Source organism: Triturus cristatus, chromosome 6 (genome assembly GCF_964204655.1).
Source record: "Triturus cristatus chromosome 6, aTriCri1.1, whole genome shotgun sequence".
Taxonomy (NCBI): Eukaryota; Metazoa; Chordata; class Amphibia; order Caudata; family Salamandridae; genus Triturus; species Triturus cristatus.
Window position 1 is genome coordinate 662,600,311 of NC_140589.1, and position 27,440 is coordinate 662,627,750.

Consider the following 27,440-nt stretch of genomic DNA (forward strand, 5'->3'; position numbering starts at 1 on the left):
TTCAAGCTAGTCGCGCTGATGAGGATTTATACCCTGAAACTGGTCCCAGGATGCTTGTTTCTGGTCCAAGGAGCACCTGACCTTGCATTTCAGGCTGGGCTGTTCCCACAGGGAGCAGGGTCAAGACTGATTTGCAAATGGCTGGGTCCAAACTGGGGTGGCGTGATGAGTAAAGAAATTGATGGATTTAACCCAGATCTGTGACTGGGGGTGAATGTTTGATTTGTTCGGCATTCTGTCCATCATCGGTTCATTTTTTTTTGTCACACTAAGTGGGAAGGGTATGCCCAGACGTAGGTCCCATGCTTACTGTGGCACTAGATTCAAGCTAGTCTCGCTGATGAGGGTGGATACCCTGAAACTGGTCTGGGGATGCTTTTTTCTGGTCCATAGAGAACCTGACATTTCGGGTTGGACTGTTCTCATGAGGAACAGGGTCAATACTTATTTGCATATGACTGGGTCCTAACTGGGGTGGCATGATGAGCAAACAAACAATGAATTAAACCCAGATCTGTGACTAGGGGTGAATGTTTGATTTGTTCAGCATTCTGTCAATCAGCCGTACTTTTATCCTTTTAGAAACCAGTCCCAGGATGCTTGTTTCTTGTCCAAGTAGTACCTGGCCTGGTAGTTTGGGATGGACTGTTCCCATGGGGAGCAGGCTGGACACTGATTTGCATGTGGCTGGATCCAAACTGGGGTGGCATGGTGAGCAAACAAATTATGGATTAATTCCAGATGTGTGTCTGGGGGTGAATGTTTGATTTGCTCAGCATTTCATTCTGGCATCTGTTCTTTTTGCTTTTGTCACCCTTATTTGGAAGTGTATGCCCTGAAGTGGGTCCCATGCTCACTGTGGCACTTGATTCAAGCTATTAGTGCTGATGAGGGTTTATACCCCAAAACTGGTCACAGGATGCTTGTTTCTGGTCCAAGTAGCACCTTACTTGGCATTCCAGGCTGTGCTGTTCCCATGGGGAGCAGGGTCAAGACTTATTTGCAAATGGCTGGGTCCAATCTGGGGTGACGTGATGAGTAAAACAATTGATGGATTGAACCCAGATCTGTGACTGGGGGTGAATGTTTGATTTGTTCAGCATTCCCTCCATCATCTGTTCTTTTTGCTTTTGTTGCCCTAAGTAGGAAGGGTATGCCTAGACGTAGGTCCCGTGCACACTCTGCCACTGGATTCAAGCTAGCCTGGCTGATGAGGGATGTTACTCTGAAACAGGTCCCAGGATGCTTGTTTCTGATCCACGTAGGATCAGGCCTGGCAGTTCATGCTGGACTTTGCCCATGGAGTGCAGGTTCAAGACTGATTTGCACATGGCTGGATCCAAATTGGGATGGCATTGTGAGCAATAAAATGACTAATTAAACCCAGATCTGTGACTGGGGGTGAATCTTTGATTTTTGTAACATTCCGTCCATCACTTTTCTTTTTGCTTTTGTCACCCAAAGTGGGAAGGGTATTCCCAGACATGGATCCCATGCTCTCTGTGATTCTAGATTCAAGTTCGCCTGGCTAATGAGGGGTCGTACCACAAAACCGGCCCCAGGAAGCTTGTTTCCAGTCCTAGGAAGGACCACTGGCAATTCGGGCTGGACCATTCCCATGGGGAGCAGGGTCAAAACTGATTTGCATATGGCTGGCTCTAAATTGGGGTAGCGTGATGAGCAAAAATATGATGGCTTGAACCCAGATCTGTGACTGGGGGTGAATATTTGATTTGATCAGCATTCCATCCATCATCTGTTCTTTTTGCTTTGTTACCCTAAGTGGGAAGGGTATGCCCAGATGTGGGTCCCAGCTCACTGTGGCACTGGATTCAAGCTAGTCTCGCTGATGAGGGTTGATACCCTGAAACCGGTCCCAGGATGCTTGTTTCTGGTCAATAGAGGACCTGGCCCGGCATTTCGAGTTGGACTGTTATCTTGAGGAACAGGGTCAAGACCGATTTGCACATGACTGGGTCCTAACCGGGGTGGCGTGATGAGCAAAAAAACAATGGATTAAACCCAGATCTGTGACAGGGGATACATGTTTAATTCATTCAGCATTCTGTCCATCAGCTGTTCTTTTCACTTTGAGAAAGTTGCCATTTTCCTGCCCTAGCTATTTTGTGCCTTTCACCTGTTTCTGGGCTACATGACAGTGTGTAGTTGGCAGTTGGACTTTGTTTATTCCTCCAAGACAGCCACACAATGGAGGGATTATATGTGCCTGGATGGGCCATCACTGACAGGATGGGAGGACAGAGCTGGACACAGCCCCACTTACAAGTCAACAGGCTGTTTCCTGCCTTCATTCAGAGGACTGCACTCTACCTCATTTTTCACGCAGCCAGGGTGAAGCAAGGGGAGACAGGAAACTCCAAGCACTTCAAATGGAATTTTCTAGAAACTTCTTTTAGTTCAAAAAAGGCACCTGGTATAAAAACCCTCTGAGCCACTCTTCTCATTTTCTGGACCTGCGGAAGGACTCGCAGATGACTGTCTACTGCTGTGATCTTCAGAAGACTGCTTTACTGCACCTAGACAGACTGATCTGTGTCCTGATGCCTGCCTTGAACCCTCAGTGGCCTGCCCTTCTGATTGAGTCCTGTTATACCTCTTGAACCCAGGACTTGCAGAGTGACTCCAAGGGATAGTTGTCTGGCCTCCTGATCAGAGCCTAAGTGTCAGAGGCTCCAACCAACGTGAACCTGCACCTGGACCCAGCCTGGGTGAGTACCAACCCTCCTAGTGGTGCCTTTCAAGTCCTGGACCCATGGAAGTGGTGCAAAAGGTGCCCAAATAGCCAAAATCCAAACTTTGGGAAATTTGTGGCTAAAAACAGCTTTGAAAACTGAGAGGAGACTGGAACCAATGTGCTTGTTAGCGCCCCAACATGCATCGCCAGTTGCTCTGAATTTGCTGCAACTCCTTCCACGTTGTTCTCCGCAGCAACAAATCCTGTTCAGCCTTCCGCAAGAGAAGTGCTATCTGCACTTGTGCAGCCTACATTAGCTACAGCTTCCAGCCTCATTTCACTGGAGATTTTCAACTCCCAAAACAAAGACTAAGGGCCTGATTTAGAACTTGGCGGACTGGTTTCTCCATCACAACGGTGACGGATATCCCGTCTGCTGAAATATAAATCCCATTATATCATATGGGATTTATATTTCAGCAGACAAGATAAACCGTCCACCAAGATCTAAATCATTCGCGCTAAGTCTGAATGTGGAAATGTGCATCACAACTTCGTCCAGCCGCTCCCTGACGACGATGTCTCCTCCTCAGGTACCATTTCCAGCCTTGTCCTGCTGAACTTCAACCTCTCAGACATTTTTCTTTAAATTACTTTTAAATACAAATGTAAATGTTGAACAGGCCCAATCCACTTCTCCTATCTAACCCGTGGTCCGCCATATCTTTCTCCTTTGACCCAGTCTCTTGTGACTAGATGTCCAAAGTTGGCACTTTGATCTTTTAGGTGCTAGTTTTTACCTTAAGCTTTAAAAATTAATAACTCCAGTTCTAACAATTGATTTTTTTGTTATTTTTGAGTCTCATACTCTTTTTTTCTAAACTTGTATGGTATTTTTCTTGTAGTGTATTTTCAATTTATTACTGTATGTGTGTTGCATAAAAACTTTACACAGTGCCTCTAAGTTAAGCTTGACTGCTTTTGTGGCAAGCTACCAGAGGGTTAAACACAGGTTAATTTATTGAATTTTGTGGTATACACTGGAAGGGATTGTGGCTATTGCTTGAGCAGGGTTAAACCCCCACTCAACCAGCAACCCAATTTCTCACTTCGTCCTTAAGATGGTCCCAGTTTCTGGAAGAATCCACAAATTGGAAAAATCCTCCCTGGCAATCTTGAAGCGCTTGATTGAAGATGAAGATTAGTACTGAATAAATCAGCAGGGTAACAAACTCCCCCTTTCATCAGGAAGAACAAATGGGGCCAGCAAGAATTCCAGGCACGGAATCTAGAAGATCAAAACTGATAGAAGCAAAAATCTGGTGCATGAATAGAAGCCACACTGTGTAGAATTGACAAATATAAGCAAACAATTGTGGTTTGCCTCCTTTATATATGATTAAAAAAAGAACGGGCATTACTGAAAAAGATTCTATTTCAGTTTAGATTAGTAGTCTTGAATAAGATCCTTTGGACACACTACCATCTTTGTTAGAGGTATATCTAAAGATTATCCATGCTCCTTTTCAAGAAGTCATGGCATTCATCTTGTAAACGAAGAAGCCCAAGTTTGGCATCTTTCCTTCTACATTGAATTCCACAGTCCCACCACTGTTCTTTAACGCTAACACTCTAGGCATCTTACGAAATGTTCCTCCATATGACCACAAGCATGGAGACACAACATTAATCTGGATGGAGCACACACTAAGTCATGCGTTGAATACAGCATTCTAGAACATGGTGGCCAGCAAGCAAAGAGTGATTCTTCCTTATTTTAACACGCATAGTGTTCGGTAAGTTCTTGACACTGCTCCAAGCATGGATGTAGCATTTTGCAATAATTGTAGAATCAAGCACAGATCTCATCTGCTTGTTCCAAAATATGACATATAAGGACATTTCCTTGAATTATACTTTTAAATGGATTCCACATAATGTTGGATAGTCCTAGCATCTGGGGTTGTAGTGAAGACAGGGTTTTGCCTCCACACATTGCTATGTTAGCATAGCGTTTTAGAAATTAAACACCATCTTGCTGCTTTTGCACACGACACTACAGGTAGCTGTTATTATAAGTAAAACTGCTTGCTTGCTTTTAATTCACATGTGAACAGTCTGTTTTTCACATCCCTAGACTTACAACGCGACCTTAGTCTGAACACTGTGTGCAGAAACCGTCAAGGTCAAATAACAATGTATGCTGTTGAATTCAGGTTGATCGGCCCACGCACTAGACATAACAAGCACACAGCTGCAAATATCTGAAACTCGGGTGCCTTTAATATTGCATCGCATGCATGATGCTGGCACACTTGGAGAAAACCTTTCCAGACACAGAGAGCAGTGCTGATCCTGTGATTGGATTCACCTAAGCTGATCTTTGAGGTATGGGGTTCCCCATTCAAACCTAGAGACCTTCTATTATTATAAAACTAGCTAATTAGCCAGTGGAGGGTGGTACACAAGGTATTATATGACCTGTTTCCACTATCATTATAATATGATTTCTCCCTTTGTTTTCTATGAAATAGTAACAATGTTGATGTTTTTATTTCTAATCATGTGTTTCCTTATGTTAGCCAAAATACTGCATCTTAGAGCACGTAGTTAAAAATAAACATTTTAAACTTTTCCGAGTCTCTGATTACTCACGTTGTGGACTGATATGAGAATAACAACGAAAAGGTGTTCTTGATTCCCGCCATTCCTGAGAGTATACTAAGTCGCTTGTTCTGGGTTGTCTAATCATTGGTAGCTTCGATATGATACGGAGAACAAATGAGACACTGATGCTAGTCGGATAGGGGTTCTAGGTACTGAGGTGAGTTTTTTGGTATACAACAATTCACTGAGGTCCTGGTTTCCTGCACATAGTTCTGTGCATGAGCAGAATCCCCGCAACAGGGTTGCTTGTGGTCTATTCTGGAAAAGTCCTCGCTTGGAAGTTTGAGATGGACAGTTCTCATGAGGAGCAGGCTCTGTACTGATTAGCATAATGAGGTTCTTTGTCTAGAGTGACATAATGGGCAAACAACAATGGACTGAAATGGGGTCACAAATAATTGCCAGTGGCTGAGATCTATTCAAGTATTCCATCCATCACCTTGTATTTGTCGCATTGTCCAAGTGACCATTAAGACTAAAGTAATCATTTATTTGTTCACTAATGATTATCACAATATTGGAATCTTTAAGCAACTTTTGGACTACTATCCACCTCTGAGGTACTTTTGGCCTTCCTGTTTGAGTACTACATATAATAGTGGTATAATAAGTTGTAAGCTCAGACTGCACATAATTCTTAAAACCTTGAAAAGAAATCATGATTATCAATGTCATTGCGAGTTTGGTCTAATGTTGAAATCAGACACAAAACATATTTTTGCCAAATTTTTAATTCCAAATTGAGCATTAATTGCACATGGCTCTGGGCTTTTGGTTGCTCAAACTCCTCCACTATGTATTGCACGGAATCAAACATTAAAACTACCACAGGATATACTGCGTCTGTAGCGTAACAGTATTTTCATTGGCATTTTCACAGCGGTACAGATATCCTCAAATACGCTGGGGCACTGTTTCGCTTCAGTCACAAGCTGCACAGCGTAGATTACCTAAATGAAAACTGTAGTTTGTTTTTTCTTTATGTAAGTCATTTTCATTCCATGTTCTTCAGCGTATTTTAGAACTTTAACAAAGGTGCTCACTGGTACAGGGCATGCAACAGGCGAGCACACACAACTTGTCCTGAGTGTATCAATCATGTGAAAACATGTGATACATCGGAATGCATGGACTCATCTATATGTGATACAGTCATTTTTTGTGCCTTTGTCTATTGCACCCAGTTGTCAAACGAGAATATTAAATTAAATGCCATCTACTCATAGAGGCTCCCTGGGGACATGGACCTTTATTAAAGATCAAAAAGAGTCATGTTTTAGCATTGAAATATGAAATTAACAAATGGAGGGGATCGTTTTAATAATAATTTGCATTCAATTAATGTATGGCAGTAAATAAGTGTAACACCCCCCAAGTTCATTGAGCTCTTTACCGAGTTAATCAATGATCTCTGCTCCCGGTATCAATGTATCCTGGTGATGGGGGACTTCAACTTCCACTGGGATCAGATACCCAAAGGCGGTTGGATGAGGCACTGGCTACTCTGGACCTCAGACAATTGGTAAACGCCCCCACCCATGATAAGGGCCACATTCTTGATTTAGTCTGGACTACCCACCCATCATCCAGCCTAACGGATATCTGTCCCCGCGGCTGGTCTGACAACCACCACCTAATCAGAGGCCTGTTTCCACCCACGAGACGAGCAGTCCACAACCCCCCCCCCCCCGAGTGGAAAGAGTTGCAGGGATGGAATAAGATTAAAAAAAGATGGCCTGGTTAAAACTCTAATATATCACCACCCCAAGACTAGCACAGGGAAACCTTGACCAAGAAAGTGTTTCCCTCTCAATGAGGCTGAAGAAGCAATCGATATAGTAGCTCCCGCAAGCAGAGAAAGAGTGAGGAACAAAGGCAAAGGGGCCCCTTGGTTTAATGAGACTTTAAGAAAGAAGAAACAAACCCTACGCCAGTTCGAGAGAGCCTGGCGTAAAGCTTACGACCCAGGTGCTCTGTCTAAATATAAAACAATATTTGCAGACTACAAAAAAGCGATTATAACAAGGAAGGCAGAATATTATGAATATAGGATCCTGACCGCAGACAATACACAAAAGGAGACATTTCGAATTCTAAAAGAGCTGAGGCAGTCTCAAGAACGGAAACACCCCACCGGCCCTGAAGACTGTAAGAAGTTCCAGTCCTTGTTTTAAAAAAAAAGTCAAGGACCACTTGACAGACATCCACTTTTCCCCCACTGTCTCCTGCTCCCTGGTATCGGCCCCCCACCACACGCTTATGACAAACCCCTCACCGTCTTTCCAAAGCTCAATCATGACACACTGACCCTCCTAATGGGCCAGGTCAAGTCAGGGTCACCAGCAGAACCCTGCCCACCCAGGGTAGTCTGTATGGCAATCCAAGGGGTAGAGAGCAAGGTCCTTGACCTACTAAATCGGTCTCTTGAAATTGGCCACGTCCCGACTGACTTTAAGGAAGCACGAGTCATTCCCCTTCTGAAAAAAACGGGGGCAGACACGAAGAACCTTAAATATTTTAGGCCAATCTCCCAGCTCCCTTTTTTGGCAAAGGTGCTGGAACAGCACGTGCGGAAAACCCTGTCACATCACATAGAGATAAATCAGCTACTGCAAACCAACCAGGCAGGCTTTAGGGCCCACAACAGCACAAAAATAGAAATGCTGGCAGTGACGGACGAACTCAGGCTCATGCGGACAACAAAAAGCCATGTGTCCTGCTCCTGCTAGACCTGTCCGCGGCATTTGACACGGTCAACCATGAGCAACTCTTGTCACGGATCTCGGATATGGGCATCCAGGGACCGGCTCTCAAATGGCTCACGTCCTTCCTAACAGACCGATCACAGAGAATACAGTTGGCCGACCAGGTATTTGACACTGGCAAACTTACGTGTGGGGTTCCACAGGGCTCGGCGCTGTCCCCCCTCTTGTTCAATGCCTAAGTCCAGCCCCTGGTGGCCGCACTGACTCACAAGGAGTGCCATGTCTACAACTACGTGGACGACACCCAAATCATCATCCAGATTGACAACTCCCCCTCTGCCCACACACGAATACAAAATATTTTAAAATACACAGTCAACTGGATGACTGCAAACTCCCTCAAAATCAATCCCGACAAGACCGAGGTACTGGCCATCACCACGGACACCAATCCCTGAAGCGACCTCTTTTGGCGACAAGAGCTTGGCACAAATCCTAAGCCTGCCCAGGCCGTAAAAAGCCTGGGCATCAAAATCAATGCCAAGCTCTCCATGTCCCACCAGGTATCTGCCGTAGTAGGAATATGTGTGGGCCTGCTAAGACAGCTACGGAAACTTGCTACCCTTCTCTACTTTACAACACTCAGAATGGCAGTATTGGCCATGATAGTGTCACGAGTCAGACTAGATTATGGAAACTCCCTGTACATCGGCCTCCCAGAAAAGCTGCTTGCCAAACTGCAGGTGATTATGAACGATGCCGCCAGACTGATCTGCAGACTCCCAAGGAGGGCCCACGCCATCCCTCTTTTACAACAGCTGCACTGGCTCCCAGGCAGGCAGAGAACCAGGTTCAAGGGCCTATGCATCGCGCACAAAGCCATCTATGGCCAGGCCCCAACTTACTTCAAAGACCTGCTGGTAAACTACATGCCCGGCAGGTCCCTCCGCTCTTCGGATGCAGGCTTGCTGGCCTGCCCTCGATTTACCACCTCCTCTAAAGGAGGCAGAGCCTTCTCGACCTTAATCCCACAACTGAGGAACAAGCTGCCTGCAAATCTTCATAAGGAACCCGCCCTCCTCCCAATTAGGAAGAAGCTAAAACCACTTCTCTTTGCAGAAGCTTGGGGCACAACCTAACCAATCACAATCATACTCTATGGCACACATGCCACGGTAGGGCTCTCTCTCACAGCACTTAGAGACCTGGAGGTGATTATGCGCTCTAGAATTTACAATTACAATTGTCACTGTTGTTGTTTATGATGTTGCTGTTTCTTTTAGAAAAGCTCCTGTAGGATTGTGGCTTATGTAGTTGTTGTGCTTTTTTAGCTGATTCTCGGTTTGTCGAGGGATTGTTACATGGTTGGGTTTAATTAAATGAGCTGCACCTGCGGTGTTTTAAACGCGTTCAAAACACGTGGTTGATTTCATTTGGTGAACTATTTTGTTGTCGCACACATGTGTACCAAGCAGCCGGTTTCGGCGCTGAGAAAGGGAAACCTTTTTGTTTTTACATTTGAGACAAAGTAAGTTGAAATTAAGCTTACAATGAGTTTGGTATTTTCTTTTGAGTTTGGCATGTGGCACCGTTTATGTTGAGTTGATAGAGTAACAACACGTCCACTTTTGTGCATGTATATTTTGGTGTAGTTATACATATGATGTTGGGTTATAGTAGTGATGTTTTGCCAAGCTTGCACGTAATTCACGGCACATTTTGGCAAAGGGAGGCATGTTTTTGCACGCTTAGGTAATGCATTGTAATGTACACATTCAAGTTTTATGTTGGATTTCACCCCTTAAGATGCTCTACAATGCTAATGGCCCTTTTTTCAAAGTTTCAGTTACCCCTGAAGAAGGGCTTTCAGCCCGAAATGCATTGGGTCAATATTTGCACAATTAACCAGGATGTATTGTTGATTCCATGTGCTGCATGATAAAGTCTGGATGGGCATGTATGCGGCATTTGAAGCTTGTAATTAAGCCCCCTGCATTACAAATTGTAAAAGCTTGAAGAACAAGATATAAAAATGACTTACATAAAGAAAAAACGAACTACAGTTTTCATTTAAGTAATCTACGCTGTGCAGCTTGTGACTGGAGTGTAACAGTGGCCCAGCGTATTTTGGAACTTTCTAAAAGTGGCATTTTCAGAATTGCAATTTAAAATCAGACTTCATCATAAGTTAGGATTTTAAATTGGGATTCCAAAACACCAAACATCAATTGATTATCTCTTCACATTTGGAGACTATACGTATAAAATGTAATAAGACAACTTCAATGTCTTCCTGTAGGAGAGATAGGCCTTGCAGAAGTGAAAAATTATTTCAAGAGTTTTTCACTACCAGGACATATAAAACTTAAAAGTACATGCCCTACTTTTTAAATGCATTGTGCCCTGCACTCAGGGCAGTCCAGGGCCTACCATTAAAAATTCAAGAAAAAAGGAAAATTTGGGTCTGGCAAAAGGTTTATGTTGCCAGATTAGTCTGCACACAGGATCAGCAATGTCAGTCTTGAGACATGCTTAGACTGCTACTTAAGTGGGTGGTACAAACAGTGCTGCAGGTCCACTGGTATCATTTACTTTACAGGCCCTGCGCACATGTAGTGCTACTTTACTAGGGACTTACAGTAAATTGCATTTGCCAATTGAGTATAGCCAATGTTACAATGTTTTAAGGAGTTAGCACAAGCACTTTAGCACTGATTAGCATTGGTCAAGTGCACATAGACCTAAGGCCAACAAAAATGAATTCAGCAAGAAGTGTAGGGCATATACAAAAGGTTTGGGGATGACCCTGCAGAAAGGACCAGGTCCAACAGAGTTGTTCTTCCTACTGTTTTTATCACCATGGTTTTGTTTTTTTTGTGATTAATTGCCATACAGTTCTCTGTTGCATAGCTTGAAAGTTCATCACTAAGGCGCTGTTGGCCGACCTTAGTTTGATTAATGAGTATGACGTCATCAGCATATAAAAGAGTTGACATCAATAGGCATTACAGTTTGTGAGGCTGTGCGTTGACTGCATCTAATGCCTTTGACATAGCCAAAAATAAATTAAATAGGTACAGTGCCAGAGCGTATCCTTGCTTTGAACCCTGTTCATTGTAGATTTGTCTAGAAAGAGTGGAGACATCACCTATTTTTATTCATACCCATGTGCCGGTGTAAAGAAGTTGTATTGCTTTTAATATTGTGCGCGAGATACCCCACAGCAATAGATTCGCCCAGAGAAGGTTACGTCGAATGCTGACTTAAAATCAACAAAACAGAGTTGTAGTGTAGCTTTTCGTTCAGTTTTGTCTTATAGTTTAGCAGAGAAAGTGTTAGGATGTTTGATGTAGTCCCCTCTCCATGGGTGAAACCGGTTTGATTTTGTGGTATAATTGTTTTGTCCGCTGCCCGTTTAGCTAGCTCCTTGAGGAGTAACCTGGCAAAGTACTTGGCCTCATTGTCAAGGCGTTTGATTAGTCTGTAGTTTTCTGGTTGCTGCCTGTCACCTCCTTTGATGATGGGGTAATCACTGATTCCCACCAGGAGCCAGGGATTGTTTGAAGCTGTGTAACACTCATAAAAACTGAGGTCATTGCATTGGCCTAAAAAGTGGTGTTAATTTTGTATCTTTCATCTAGAATGCCATTGGGTCTGGGTGCGCCATCACGTCGACTAGCCAGTATCTCTCATAGTACTTGGTCTTCAGAGAAAAGTCATGAGTCATTTGCAATTGATGGTTGTGGTGCTTAGAAGATTAAAGTTGGGGTGGAGGCAGTCCCGGGACATTTGCTTTTCCTTTGCTTGTAGCAGGTTGTGATGTCCTATGGGTTGATTGTCTGTAGTTGGTCTCAAGATTGTGTTTAAGTAACATGCCCAGCTTGATTCAGAGATGGTTGAAATATTTATTAAATTTGGCTCATTGCTGAAGCCATTTTCCAATCTCCAGAAGTCCCTTGAATTTGTTTTCCTGTTAAGGAAAAGAGCCTTATCTCAAAAGACATTTTCAGAGGAACATCTTTCCTCCCACAAACATTTTCTATATATCTGTTTTGAGCATCACATATTTTCTAGCTTGGCATGGTTGTTTGGAGCTTGTCTCAATGTGTGCAGGGCCCTGTTCAGAATCCTCTTGGTGGCCCAGGCAGTCACTGAAAGTGTACATTTTTTATAGCCTGCCATAGGACTGCACTCCTGTTTTGTCTGGGACAGCGGGGTGGCTGATGAGTCTCTAGAAGGGTAGTTGTTAGAAATGGGGGTCTCTAGTTGGCAGAGGTAGGTACCTTTGACCAAATAGGGGCCCTTGCTTCTAGTCAGGGTAAGGGGGAAACACACTCTAGATAAACCCTGCTCACCCTCTTGGTAGCTTGGGACGAGCAGACAGGCTTATCCTCACGGCAATGTGTAAAGTATTTGTACCAACACTCACAGTAACATAGTGATAACACCACAAATGGACACTACACAGGCTTAGAAAAATAAAGTATTTTTATCTAACCTTCACAAGACCAAAACAACAAAACATCCGACATACATAGGAAAAGGGTTCTCAGTACAAGTGTCTTTTAAAAGTGTTGCTAAAAATAAACTTGTAGTTTCAGTATTCCTTCAGGCAAATGTAATGGGGTCAAACAGTCACAGAATTAATATAGGTCACTTGCTGAGACTGTATTGACGTCAGGAAACGTATTGTTCTCAGCACAAGTCACTCGGCACCGGTGCGCTCTGCCCTTCTTGTTCTAAAAGCCGCTTTGCCAACCATGATGCTGACTCCGTCATCAGCCACTATAAAAACCTGCCCCCAGATGCTCTCAGAGCAAAAGATAGTGATTGAGACTAGCCCCCGGTACCGCAAATCCCCTCTGGGCAGGTACGGATCGTGAATACCCCAGCGATAACGGCTCCCCGCAGACCTGCAGCCCGCCCCCAGCAGCATCATACACAGCGGTTCAGAATCTCAATCTGAACGTTACCTAGGGGGTCGCTCGCTCTTCGCTGCCGACATCCTGCGGGTGACTCCTTTGGCTGTGGCAGAACAGTGCAGGGGAATCCTGGTTGCCAGGCAACGCCTCGTAACCCCTCCGGCTACGGCGTAACTCCTTCCCTTCTGGTTGCGGTCTCCGGCTGTCGACTCGGGTCGGCGGCAGTGAAAACGCCCTCAGTACTTGATGATTAGATGGCTCAGGCCAGTGGCTGTGAAAGGCATGTAGCATTCTTCAGATTCTCGATGATCACAGCGCAGGCAGGGTTGGCTGCTGACACACGCACACAGCCGCACTGCAACTCGGGCCGGTGATATTATTAGATGCACAGGACTTGAAATAATTACTGAAGTCTGCACAGAGGTTACACGCTGTGCCCAGACACATGGACACAACATCGTGAAGGTTGGTGTTCCTGAGTTTCCACAACAGGAGGCTAGCTCTCCTCAGGCACTTGGAGATCTCATTTTAAGCAGGGAACACAGCACACAACACAGTCCTCTTTCTTCCTTTGGCAGAATACCAACTGAAGATCAGCCCCAGAACACACAGCAAGGGTAGTCCTTCTCAGTCTCTTCCGCTCTTCTCCCCAGCAAAGGATTTTCTTGATTACAGGATGATCTAAAGGTCAGGGGTTTCAGGTCTAATATTTATACCCCAAATGTCTTTGTTCTCTATGTGTAAGGGGTCCTGAACCCAGTCCAAACCAGTTCTGGGTGCACTCTTCCAGTGCACAACTTCTTCCTTTGTCAGTGTTGGCCAGGGTCGTCAGACACACCACAGGAGGTGGAGCCAGTCTTTTGTGGAAGGCAGGCACAGCCCTAGTCAGGTACAGGTGCTACTACTCCCACCACTCCAAATGCAGATCGGCCTGTTCAGCCCAGGGCTGACTCACCCAGACTCCTGGAGCCTCCCCAGCCCCTGTCACTCCAAAGCCAGACAGTCAATCCACAAACAGGCAGAGGCACACAGAAAGGTTGAACAAGAAAATAGCCATCTTCTAAAAGTTCTATTTTCAAACACAGAATTTAAAAACCATCCTTACTAAAAGATGTGTTATTAAATTCAGAGTTCAGGGATACCAAACTCCAATTTTGCTTCTTACTCCTATGGGAAGATATGCTTGTAAGAATGTCACAGAGCATTCCCCATTCATGGCAAGATAGCCTTTCAATAGTGAAAAACGAAATTGGCAGTATTTCACTATCAGTACATGTCCTACCTTTCCCATACACTGTACCTTGCCCAGAGGGGTACCATGGGCCAACCATAGGGGTGTCCTATGTGTAAGAAAAGGGAAGGTAAGGCCTGGCAAGTGGGTACACTGGCCAGGTCAAAATGGCAGTCAACAAATTGCGCCCAGGCACTGCGGTGAGAGGCCTGAGACATCTTTTCTGGGCTACTCATGTGGGTAGCACAATCAGTGCTGCGGGCCCACTAGTAACATTTGATTTACCAGCCCTGGCACACTTAGTGCACTCACTTTACTAGGGACCTACTGGTAAACAAATATACCAATCAGAGAGAACCAATACCAATATCAGTTTATACAGGGAGCACTTGTACTTTGACACTGATCAGCAGTGGCAAAGTGCCCAAAGCATCTAAGAGAGCAAAAACGAAATCCAGCACAGCATCAAAAACATAGGAGACAGGGGCAAAAAGTCAGGGGAAACCATGCCAAGGATGCCAGGTCTAACACGTGTTCCCTCCAGCTGAAAAGTGTGGAGAACTACCCACCCTCTTGGGAGTTCTCATCACTAAGGGGGAAAAATCTGGACAGACCATCAGTACCAGGGCGGTGTTCCACCGTAAAGTTAATTCCCTGTAGGGAGATGGACCACCTCAACAGTTTTGGGTTTTCACCCCTCATCTGCATCAACCATCTGAGAGGCCTGTGGTCTGTCTGAACCCGGAAGTGAGTCCCAAACAAGTATGGCCTTAGCTTCTTCAGTGCCCAGACCACAGCAAAAGCTTCCCTTTCAATTGCACTCTACCGCTGTTCCCTGGGAAGTAGCCTCCTACTAATGAAAGCTATAAGTTGGTCCATGCCCTTGTCGTTCAATTGTGAGAGTACTGCTCCCACACCATGCTCTGAAGCATCTGTCTGCACCACAAACTCTTTGGAGAAATCAGGCTCCTTGAGCATGGGCGCTGTGCACATGGCAGCTCTCAGGGCATCAAAAGTGGTCTGGCAGGCATCGGGCCAGATCACCTTCATGGGCTGCTTCCTTGAAGTTAGCTCTGTCAAGGGGGCAACAATGGTGCCATACCGCTTGACAAACCGTCTGTAATACCCAGTGAGACCTAAGAAGGCTCTCACCTCTGTTTGGGTCTTGGGGGGCTCCCAAGCCAGAATGGTATTAATCTTGGCCTGTGGGGGCGCCACCTGGCCGCTCCCTACTTGGTGTCCCAAGTACACCACCGATCCCTGCCCTATCTGGCACTTACTTGCCTTGATAGTGAGGCCTGCTCTTTGCAGACCCTTCAACACTTCACAGAGGTGTTGCAAATGTTCCTCCCAACTGGAGCTCAACATAGCAATGTTATCCAGGTGAGCGGCACTGAATTCCTCCATCCCGGACAGTACCCGGTTGACCAGTCTCTGGAAGGTGGCAAGGTCGTTTTTCAATCCAAAGGGCATAACACAGAACTGGTAGTGCCCCTCAGGTGTTGAAAACGCTGACCTGTCATTGGCCCCCTCAGTTAAGGCAATCTGCCAGTACCCAGATGTTAATTCAGCATACTGAGGTACCGGGCAAGCTTCTAATCGATCCACAAGCTCATCAGCTCTGGTAATGGGGTGTGTGTCAGTCTTGGTGACCAGATTGAGCCCACAAAGTTCTGGAGTGGCACAGGGTGCAGCAGCTTTTGGTGCTAAGACCACTGGGATAGCCCAGGGGCTGCTGGAGGGCTCAATTACCCCTAGCGCTAACATTTTGGAAACTTCTTGCTTGATGCTGCTTGTCAGCTACTCTGTAAAATTTCTGTTTCCCAGGTAGACTGTCCCCAGTGTCCACATCATGGATGCACCAATTGGTGACTCCTTGTGTCAGGGAGAACAGGGAGGCAAACTGACCAACACATGGCGACAGTCCCTCTGCTGTTCTGGGGTCAGGGTAGGCGAGAGGTTCACCCCATCCACTGACCCATCCTGCTCCCTTGCCACATCAGACCTCTCAAAGTGTGGCTTGAGCTGGTTCACATGTAGGACCCACAAAGGGTTCCTGAGAAAATGCAAGTCAACCAGATAGGTTACTTCACTCTTGCGCTCCACCACCTCATATGGACCAGTCCACTTGTCCTAGAGCGCACAGGGCTCCACTGGTGCCATCACTCACACTTTCTGCCTAGGTTGAAATTTGGCCAGAGTGGCATTCTGATCATACCATCTTTTAATTTCTTCCTGGCTAGCTTCCAGGTTTGCCTGAGAGAGCTTCCTGAAGCGGTGAGCCTGGTTCCTGAAGGTCAGCACATAGCTTAACACATGGGGGGTCTTACCAGGAGACTTCTCCCAACCCTCCTTCACCAGACTCAGACACCCTCTCACAGGGTGACCGTACAGTTGTTCAAAGGGACTGAACCCTACGGACTTCTGAGGGTACCTTCCTGTAGGCAAACAACAGGCATGGCAAAAAGACATCCCACTTGTCTCATGGGTTCCGCAAGACACTTGATCATGCCTTTTAGGGTTCAGTTGAACCTCTTCCCCAACCCATTCCCTTGAGGATGGTAAGGAGTGGTGAAATTGTAAGTTACACCACACCCCTCCCACAAAGATGTCATGTACTTCGAAATTAAGTTGGCATCCCGGTCAGAGACCACCTCTCTGGGGAACCCCACACGGGAAAAGATCCCTATCAATGCACGGCCCACCACGGGGGCTGTGATTGTCCTGAGAGGGACAGCTTCCGGGTACCGGGTGGCATGGTCCACCAAGACCAAGGTAAACTTGTTGCCTAAGGCTGTCTTGGGTTTCAGTGGCCCCACAATGTCAATGCCCAGTCGCTCAAAAGGGGTGGTCACCACAGGAAAGGGTTAGAGAGGAGCCTTACACTTCCCTCCACTCTTGCCACTTGCCTGGCAAGTCTCGCAAATCCAACAGTGCGCACCGACGTGCTTCCTTGTTTGGGGCCAGTAAAAGTGGGTGACAAACCTCTGCTAGGTCTTGTCGTACCCCAAATGTCCTACGAGAGGCACGTCATGAGCCAGACACAGCAGGAAGGTCTTGAAGCACTCGGGTACCCCCAGCAGACAGGCTGCACCAGGCGCAGCGACCTTAGGCTCACTGTAGAGTAATCCATCTTCCCAGTAAATGAGATGTGATCCGACTGCTCACCTGCTGCCTGGTCTGCAGCCTGCTGCCGCACAGCAATGAGAGAGGGGCATTCCTTCTGCGCCTTGTAAAACTCCTCCCTGGAGGGACCCCCTTCCTGCTGCCAATGGGTCAGCTCTGGCAGGTCTCCCAGTTCGGCCACTTGTTCCCCTGTAGGTTCCAGGGCATCCCCTCAGTTTCTGCCTCCTCCTGGACAGTGGGAACTTCAGGGGCTGATTTACCACACCCCCTGTCCTTCCTCTTTCTGGCAGGCATCTGGGCCACTGTTTCAGGCTCCAGGTCCTGTTGATTACCCTTACTGGCTGCCATTGACCGAGTGGTTACACAAACCCATTCAGGCAGACCTAACATCCCCAAATGAGCCTGGCGTTCCACCTCCATCCATGGGGAACTCTCGAAGTCATTTCCCAGCAGACAGTCTAGAGGCATGGAGGGGCTAACAACGACCTTCAAGGAACCTGAGACCCCCGCCACTCAAAGGGAACCACCACCACTTTACATAGGCGCACGGAGTTGTCTGCTGCAACTACATGGTGAAGTGCATTGGGAATAACCTGCTCCTCAGACACCCATTGACACCTGACAGGTGTCACACTGGCTCCTGTGTCTCTCAGAGCCTCCTCCCTCCTCCCATTGATGGTCACACACTCTCTGTATTTTTTGTGTTCTCAGGCAGGTAGGACTCCTGGGCCATCTCTCTGTCTCCTAAAGAGACAAGGGTCGTCACTGCTTGCTCTTCCCCTTCACTGGAAACAAATTCCTACCCCAACACTACACTCACTAAACTCGGTGACGGAGCACCAGTGGTTGCTGGGGGATTCTTGGGGCACTTAGGGGCAATATGGCAGACCTCACTACAGGAATAACATGTGGGAGGACCCCGGTTGTCATGCCTGCCCTTAGGGGACCAGGTTGTCTTAGGCCTGGGGGTTGAGACTCCTTTTCCTGGGAACTGTTTTGGGGCCCTTTAAAGAACTTCTTTTGGTTACCCTTGACCTTCCCACCCTTCTGCTGGGGACCCTGGCCACTTTTGGCTTTGGTACCCACAATCCCCTTGTGGACCCTGGTGCTGGTCCAGCGGTCCACCTCCTTAGTAAGCTCACTGGGATCAGCTAGCTTACTGTCCAAAAGTTGCTGGCGCAGTTCTGGAACACACAGACTACTCAAGTGTGTCACGGCTGCCGGACGACCGGGAGCCAAGCGAACTACTAAAATGGCCGCCATAAGGGGGACGCTCATGCACAACAGACCAGACAGGCTAAAGCGCAGTCGTCCCCGAGCGGCAGCGCTTCGAGTTCCGTTTTTTTGTGTTGGGCCTTATCTTCCAGGTCATTTAGTCTCTTCCAGGATGTCTGGTGTCTTCTCCGCATTTTTCCTCGGTGGGGGGGTTTCTCTCTCCTGGATGTCTCTCCCGGTATTTCCAGCATTCGGAGTGCTGCCTTCGCCTCCAGTACTCCATCCTCTTCAGTCTGCTCTGTCCTGAAAAAGACAAGAAAGAAGACAGAAAGCTTTATTACTGCTACATACGGTACCAGCGCTCTGCGCTGTCATTTACCTTTATCTTCTTATCCCCTGTATACTTATCTGATCTGGAGTTCTTGTTGCTGTGGGCATATGTTCCTTTTCCCCTTTTATGTGGGATTTCGCAACCAGTGAACAGATAGAAAAAAACATTAGACAGTTGCCTGAATACTAAGGCTCTGTTTGATTTTTTATTTCAACACTTACTTTGTGAAGCTTATTTACATTCAGGAGTCTGGTGAATAGGTGGGTTCTAGCCTAGAGTTTTCTCATTCATTTATTTTTTAATATTAATTTACACTAACTAATAGTACCATATTTTTCCTACCAGAACCAGACACTTGCCTGACAACAGTAATTAATTGACATACTGTGAATAAGGGAAACCTTAAGGTATTGAATTAACTCACTAAGAGAGATTAAGAGAGATTTAGACATAAGATACCCTACTACATACTTACCAGTTTTTTTCCCCTATCTGCAGATGCTGTGCCTTTTCCTTGCTTGTTGCTATCACAGCCTGGGCTTCAACGTGTGACCCTCATCCTTCCTTGTTTTGTTTCCCTTCTTCCCCAGGTTACCATTGTCACTTTGACCTTGTTGGGTGCAATAGGTGATTTGGCAAAGTAGTGGATCCTTCTTCATGTCCATGACGTTCCTGCGGAAAACATAGGTGGGACCTAACAGAACGCGAAGCCCAAAAAGAAATGTTTTCTCTTTCATCCGGATGTCATGGAGATGAGTCAGATGACTCTAGCAGATTTAACCTACATGTTAGGTAGCCTTCAGAAGGAAACCCAAGCCCTATCGGCCAGGGTGGATTTCATACAACCGTGTATGAGGTCTGATTCAGTTGCAGGGACCCAGAATCCTGGTACTAGCTTCCCAGAAATACAAGTCACAGCACCACCGTCCATCCCTTTGGCTCCCCCTGAGTGTTTTTTGGGGGATCCTACTAAGTTTGCAGCTTTCATCAGTCAGTGTCAGCTTCATTTCATGTGCAAAGCCGCCTGCTTTCTGACAGATCAAGCAAAGGTGGCATTTGTTATATCCTATTTAGGGAGGTCTGCTGCTAATTGGACCATACCTCTGATAGAAAAAGATGATCCACTGCTACAAGACTATGACGCCTTCAAAAGAGAACTTTGGAAATATTTTGACAGATACTTTTACACAATCGATAGACACTGAACTTTTGAATTTAAAATAAGGGACTAAAGACTTGACTACATACATTTCCACTTTCAGTAGACTGGTAGCAGAAGCTGGTTGGCCCGAGGAGAAGCATAGTGTTTTGTTATACAAGGGCTTGAGAGAAGATTTTAAAGATCTGTTAGCACAAGCTGTTGACCCTCCTAAGTCCGGCACTGCCCTTATTGACCTGGTGGTCAAATTGGACCATAGAATCTGTGAAAGTAAAAGAAAAAGAGGCAGGTTAGATGGGCGAGTTTTTGCTTATAGGGAAAACAAACCTGACCCCGAAAGAACAGATTAAGAACCGGAGCTGATGCAAATAGGGAGTATCAGATGGCCTCTTAGCAAGGAAGAGAGGCAGAGAAGGCGAGGCAAGAAGTTGTGCTTGTACTGTGGTAAGCAAGGCCATTTCCTTAGAGAGTGTGTCATAAAGCTAAGACAGACTAGGCGTTCGGAAAACTAGTGAGCCCGGAGTCTCAGGAGAAAGGACTTCGGGTAATTCAGGATTAATTGTCTTACAAACGGAGGTATTGGCATCTCTGCCATGCCACTTCTTCCTCTCCTCGCGTCTAATATGGGGACACCAGGTTGCAGATGTGCAAATAATGGTGTATTCTGGTGCTTCGGATAATTTCATGTATTCATAGTGGGCTCAGAGCAAAAAGATTCCTTGGGTGTCTAAATACTCTTGGGAGGAATTCACAACCATAGATGGCAGCAGTCTGAAGTCTGGTCCCATCACACATACTACTATTGAGTTAACTTTAATCATTGAGAAAGAGCACCATGAACTTATTGCATTTGATCTCATACAGTCCCCTCAGTTTCCGGCTATTTTAGGACTACCCTGGTTATGCCTAAGGGTGAGTGGAAATTGCGTAATCGCGTTACGCAAATCTTCGCAAAAACGCAAAAAATTATCGCGAACGCGCGGAAATATCACGACGACGCAAAAGTTTTTGTCCTGCCCGTTCGCGATGATTTTTGCGTGATCGTGTTGGAAATGTGTCGCCGACTTGCCCATGCGGTCGCTAATGGGAGCAGCCATCTTGTTTTCACTTGTCCCGCCCGCTCGCGATGCTATTTCCTGTCCGGGTCGCGCAATGCATGCTCGCGCTTGTTCACGTTAGGTATTTCCTGTCCGGGAACGCGTATTGCGTGTTCGCGATGCTTTTTGCGTGCTCGGGGGGAAAATATCTTGCGAACTTGCCCATGCGGTCGCAATGGGCGCGGCCATTTTGTTTTTCACTTGCGGAAGGTGGCGCCCACAAGGGGTGCAGGCACGGGCTTTATTTGGGGAGGTGGGGTTGGCTGCACTTGTTTTTTTTGTACAGCGCCACCTTCCCTTAACCCTGGCAGCAGGCGGCAGGCCTGGGTCCGGGTATGGGCTCCGGGAGCGTAGGCAGCGGTGGGGGAAGGTGCGCCGGGCAGTGTTTCGCTGCTCGGGTGTCCAGAGCAGCCAGAACCAGCTGACGCACCGGTGGTCCAATATCCTGGACCGGGAGCAGGACCTGCTGGACCTGCTAGGAGTGGAGGTCCCGGGTCTTGGTTTGTAGCTATTTAATTATTACTACTTTGTGTCTGTTCTTCTGCTGTGTTATATATTGCAAATATATTTGTTTCGACCAGCTAGAATGCTGCTGCTTACATTCATTACAGGTAATTTACGTTTAAAAGTCTTCTGTGATTGTTATGACACTGGTGCTCTGCGCTACTAATCTTGTTATTTGCAACTTGGTGTTTGTGCTCGTTTTGCATGATTATGTAAGACTTTATTTTAGAAAACCTAAGTTAGGTAATGCTAGAGTGACTCTAGTCCTTCCTTTGTCCTGTCACTAAGAGATAGGGGTGGATTGATACTTAGGTTTAGTTACTTATTATAAGTTTGTAATTTTTTTGTGGTCTGCGACGCCCCCTCTATTATGTCACGTGCTGCTGAGTGCAGCTACTGCTTACCACAGTCCTTAGTAGAACCTTTTGAAGTTTTTTCAGTGACTGCTAATAGGCTTAGCACTAGCAGAATATCTGCATCAACGAACCAACAATTTTGTGTATGCATAAATACAGGCATATGTCCTCCATTTATGCATTTTTGAGGACTAAAAGAAGTGGAAATGCTTACTTAATGTACAATTGGCACGCCTGGAATAGGTGGGCTCGGTCCGGTGGTACGTACTACTTAGGCTTAGTTAGTATTCTGTAATCACAATGGAACACTGGATTAGTGTAGATAAATAATAACTAGTTGGTCCGCGAATCCCGAGATACTACTTGTCGACCCGATTAGATAGGTCAATTTTATTGCAATTGTTGTTTACACAAATGTTTTTTTGACAGTCTTATAAAAATATTTTATTTGTTTCACACCAATCATCAATGTTTTTCTCTTCCTTTCTTATATCTTTCATTATCAGCACCCAGGGGCAAGAAGACGGGGCAGAGTCGGCGGGAGCAGTTCCAGTCCAGGAGGACCAGAACGAGGGCTCTTCTGATGGCCCTAGTAAGTCTTCCTGTTTTTAATATTAATTCTTATTCACTAACTTTTACTGCACCGCATTTTTTCCCCCAACTATTGTTTCCATTTTCCTAATGCTATTTTTTACCAACAATTACCCTTCAAATCCATCTAGACTATCTGTTTCTAGATTCATGTTATCCCTGCCTCTAACTGACTCTGCTATGACTCTCTGTACTACTACTATTAGTCTGTCTGTAGCTAAGCATGCCCAGTTCGCCACTCTTTATTTAAAAGATTTTAAATAAAACTCAGATTCACCAGTAGCTCTAGCCATTGATGAGTCCAGTCCTTTGGGTTGTCCTCTTGTACTCCTTCTATTATTAATCTTTGAGGCTTTATTAATCTTGATGTTTTTCGACAATTCCCACCAACAAAATTCACAACCAGATTTTACTATTTTGATAGGATAGGACATACTACTACTGTTGTAGGGATTTTCCACATACAGAACATTACAGTTGCACAAGAAAATAGGATGTTGGTGATGGGAGGTTGGACCTTCCTCACACTCACACCTCAGTCAGAACAGAACCCACCACAATCCCCTGCCCGACTAGTTATAATAGTGTTTTTTTACTATTAGCTCTCCGAACCCCCCCCAATACCCAATGAGTAGACAACCCAGAACATAACACTCCCGACCTCTCAGTCTTGGAAGCAATGCACAAGCACAGTTTGCACACCCTTCCTTTCGCTCGCTCACTCGTGTAGGTCCATCCACACCAAATACCACCGAGTCTATGTAAGTTAAAAAATTATTTTATTTGCAACTGAGAAGCTATGTACGTTGTTCTATAATCAACAGCAAAATCCATAAGTTTAAAACTATAAACATTGTTGCACTTAGTTACACTTACAACAAGTACAAGTCCATAGAACGAAGAGAAAAAAAAGCGAAATCAGGATTAATAAATAAGTGAACAGTTGTAGGAATAGGAATATAGTTTATATAAAATTATAAATGAAGATCTGAGCCAATTATGTGGACCCCTCACCTTAGAAGAAGCTAGTACTGGTTACATCATAAGCTCTGCAAAACTCTGGTTCTTAGAATGGAATCTTCCGTCAGTTAGGAGAAAAATGGTGCACGTTAGTATATTGCAAGCATTTCTCAGTCATGGCAAAAAGTGTAGCATTTTGGATAAGCAATATGGACTAACACCAGATCTCCATAACAAAGTGGCTTTTTTTGATTGACCTTGTACGCAGCGCTTAGACAGTAGCAGTATGAGCTCATGTGGGCTCAAAGGCGTCACTCTTTATATAACAAGCTGCGAGGTAACGACTCGTGTGCTAAAATAAAAGACACAAAGGTAAAATGGTAGCATGGCTCAGGCTAACTAAGCAAAGACTAGAATGACTCTAGGGACTATATAACTACTAGTGTCTACTCTACTACTGCCTGATTTGTACTAGTGATGTATGTTGTATATGTCTGTATTACTATTAACTCTTTTTTCCATCTTGCTAGTGACAAATAGGGGGAGGTGGATAATGACATCTAAAAAATGTGTAATGTTTTTTCAAGGCGCACTACCAACCACCAGTGCCGGGGCCAGCGACGACGCGGCTGCTGACGGAGGAGAGGAGGAGGCGGCAGTTGCAGGAGGAGCTGCAGGGGGTGAGCCAGCAGCAGTGGCGGGCGGTGGTAAGTTAGATATCTAATCCTTACTTATTGACGCTCACTGCAAGGGTGTACTGTATGCTACTAGTGTACAGTTGACTTACTAAGTAAGAGGTTGTTGTGAACAGTTGAAGACACCCTTTACTTAGCATTAGTAAAAGTATTAGTGGCGGGAGTGTTGTTGAGTAACCAATGGCCTCTTCTATCTGATGATTTCAACTCAGCTGTGAAAGTTTTATGGAGAAGACTAAAAGTCAGATCAGATGACCTTGATAGATGGGTTGAACGAAAAGGGAAAGAAGAGTGGAAGGAAGAAGGACGTGCGAGATTTAAGATTTATGACTGGCAGAGAAGGATTTGTGGGATGCATGCAGCATGCATACTGGTGGCTGATAGGAATCAGATGCATTGTTGGTTGAATGCCTGAAACTCCCACAATTGTTAAAGTCCAAGAAAGTTGGAGGATAGTACATACATACCACAAATGTTATGTGCTTGCTAGTGCTACCGTGACACTATGTGTAGAAATATTTGTCTTACTGCTTTGCTAAGAGTATATTTTACAATAGTCTTGTTTTTTCTTCATCATATATAGCTACTCCTTCCAAGGGGAAACCTGACCGGAAGGATTTGGCAGCCAAGGCACAGCGTCGGAAACTGGAGGCAATACAGAATGAATATCGACAGCTGGTGGTCCTGGAAGAGGAGGAGGAGGAGGCAGCTGCAGCCTCCTCCAATGCCCCGGGCCCCAGCCACCGCCCGTCAGTGGTACGGCGCCACCATCTGGCAGCCGCCGCCCCTCCATCAGTGCTGCCCCCCCCCGTGGATGCAACTGCCGCGCATTGAAGCGCCGTGTTGCCCACCTGGAGGAGCAAGTTCGTATCCTCCTGAAAAAAGCCCGCCAAACTTATTGCCCCTTTTTTAATTATTCTTGGGGTGGGTGGGATCCGGGCATTGGGTTTCCTCTTTTGGACAATGACATTTTCTTTACGGACATTGGTTGGGGTTAGGGAGAGGGGAGGGTCAGGTGTGTTTTTTTTTTTACATAGTTTACTTTTGTTAGGTACTATTAAATAATATATTTATACTTAAGTTTACATACAATGTTGTTAATGTTTTCTGGGTGGGGTCACTGTTTTACATCACACTGTATCCTTCTTTCCTTGCTGGTGCAGGGCCGCACACAGCCAGTGTTTGATTTTAATAATTGGATGACTTTGTAAGACAGAAACAGATAGATGCGGCACCCCTCACTGAGTGACTTGTCCTACTACTAGTACTGTCAGTCTCTTCTACTCTAGGCACTCTGTAACTGGACTCAAAGGGGTGTGTGAAATTAAATTAATGAAAACATGTCCATTATTAATTATGCCTCCCCCAAACTTCTCTTACCTTTGCTTGATGTTGAACTTAGGCACATTGTTGGCTGCATGGTGATGATGGTTTTCTTTCCTAACTTGCCATGGTTGTGGTGGTGGTAGTAGTAGACACTGGCAGCAGCATTTGCCAAAATAGAAAATGAGACAGTCAGTAGCCTGAGAGAGAGTCTTCGAGGAGTGGTAGAATGAAGTACAGTACCGAACAGAACTTACTGCCAAACAATAATATGCCCAAATACAACAAAACATAATGGTGGTGGAGATAGCCTAGTAGTAGTACACAGCAACTTTAGTTGTGTCGAGTCACTTGACTAGGCCTACAGCACACTGACACAAGCGTAACTGTTAGTGCTGTGTAGGAGGATGACAACGAATGAAATCCATTAATCCAATCAATGCTGTGAATTAATGCTGATGTACTATTAGCCGGTTCCTTTGGTAAAAAAATTACCTCACAAATATACTGCTCAGGTGGGCAAGCAGAAGAAGATCCCCACCCTGCCTTGAAATTGAAGTACTGTTGCTTTAACCACATCCGGCCCAGCAAGCGTGTGATAAATTATTGATGTACATTTAATGTAGTCATACCTCAATAGGTCATACAGCCCGGGGGAAGAGGGTTAGGGTTTGTTGAATGGTTGGAAAGGGGATTTTGGGCAAAGGTTTGAGAAAGAAAAACAGAATGCATGGACAAACATCAAACGACAGAATCTTTGTAGACTACCATATCCATATCAATATGTTAAGGGAGAAAAATGAAATAAGGCATGCATGATGATTGATGATAAGGAGAGACCCAGATTACATACAGTTTGTGTTTAGTGTTACCGGGCTTACTTTTACAGACAGCAAAGAACATTTTAAAATATCTGTAGGGATGAATTATAGACAGAGAGCAAACCTAATAATAACAGTAACTAATAACAACAAGAACACACTGTTGTAATGATTGTAGACAAAAAAAATGAATCAAATTATTTAAAAGATGAAAATTGATACTGTTACTGTGTTATCCGTGTCAAATGGTGAGTTGAATCTCGGCATTCCTCTAGGTCCTCCATTCCATGGATGCTCCGTCCAATCTTGGGTGACGCCACTGCTTGCCTGGCAGATGTAGATTCATTGGTAAGGTAAGTGTGCATTGTTGTTTTCCCAAGTATAGCACAGGGTAAGGCCCGGCCTGTAATTGTAGATGCAAAAACAAAAGGGATATTGAGATTGAAACCAAGTTGAAAAAAATGGACAAGTTAATGTTGTAGTGCAACAAGAACACTTTCCGAGGCGGCATGGATGCATCATCTCTACTCTAGTCTGTTTCCAGCATTAACCTACAATACCAACAGGACAGAGCAGGCCCACAGTGACGGCACCCTTTGCACATCCTCCATTTAGCATACATTTTTTGAAAGAGTTGGACAAAGCAACAAAGCATTTTACAATTTACCGCAGTCATACCATCGCTACACTTGACTCCACCGCTACACAGACATTTAGGTCTGCTGTGGTTGTTGTTTACTAGTTTACCTTATATGCCACTCATGAAACGGCTTGACTTATTCCAGCAATCATCTCCGATCCGTGTACTGAGCGACTGTGTGAAGAATACTATGTCACTGTGGTCATCATGATGGTGTTGTTCAACTCAGTCTGGGTGTACCGAGTGAGTCCCCTTCCTATATTCAAAATACAATGTATCGGCCTGCAGTAGAATTTGGTATTAAAAAAACAAGAATGGAAAAGGGACTTTTAGTGTGTAGATTATTACATAAAGTACACAATGAAGTAACTTCATGTACAACAAACAACAAAAAAATCACTC